We start from the raw sequence: 270 nt of genomic DNA, 5'->3' as shown, positions 1-270 counted from the left end.
TGCTCTTGGCAGCTGTTCCAGCAGCCTGTTTCAGTGTGTTGGCTGTTATTTTGTTCCTGCGTTACTTTTTTGATAAATCAATTCATATTTTTAACTTTAATGTGAGATATAACTGCTGTAAAAAGAAAACATTACTAGCAAGAGTGTTTTATTTTGTTCCATCATTAATTTCTAAGGTTGTTTTTGTTTCATTTTTTTTGTTTATCAACCCTTTTCGGCTGTGAGTAGCAGGAGCTTTTATTCTCCAAACTATCGTCGACCCCCCCCCCC

The 270-nt window shown here is 36.3% G+C and overlaps 1 protein-coding gene across 17 annotated transcripts in view; it reads left to right on the top strand.

Moving 5' to 3' along the window:
- Positions 1 to 270, top strand: part of gigyf1a (GRB10 interacting GYF protein 1a) — a 21,528-nt gene that overhangs the window by 3,217 nt on the left and 18,041 nt on the right. For all 17 annotated transcript variants that reach the window (XM_032544171.1, XM_032544172.1, XM_032544154.1 and 14 more), the window contains exon 2: positions 1 to 270. This exon is cut by the window's left edge and continues 135 nt beyond it; it is cut by the window's right edge and continues 214 nt beyond it. The gene's annotated coding sequence lies outside the window, so the exon portion shown is untranslated.

The sequence above is a fragment of the Etheostoma spectabile genome, chromosome 19, assembly GCF_008692095.1.
Source record: "Etheostoma spectabile isolate EspeVRDwgs_2016 chromosome 19, UIUC_Espe_1.0, whole genome shotgun sequence".
NCBI classification, from domain to species: domain Eukaryota; kingdom Metazoa; phylum Chordata; class Actinopteri; order Perciformes; family Percidae; genus Etheostoma; species Etheostoma spectabile.
This window is presented reverse-complemented; position numbering and strand designations above follow the sequence as displayed.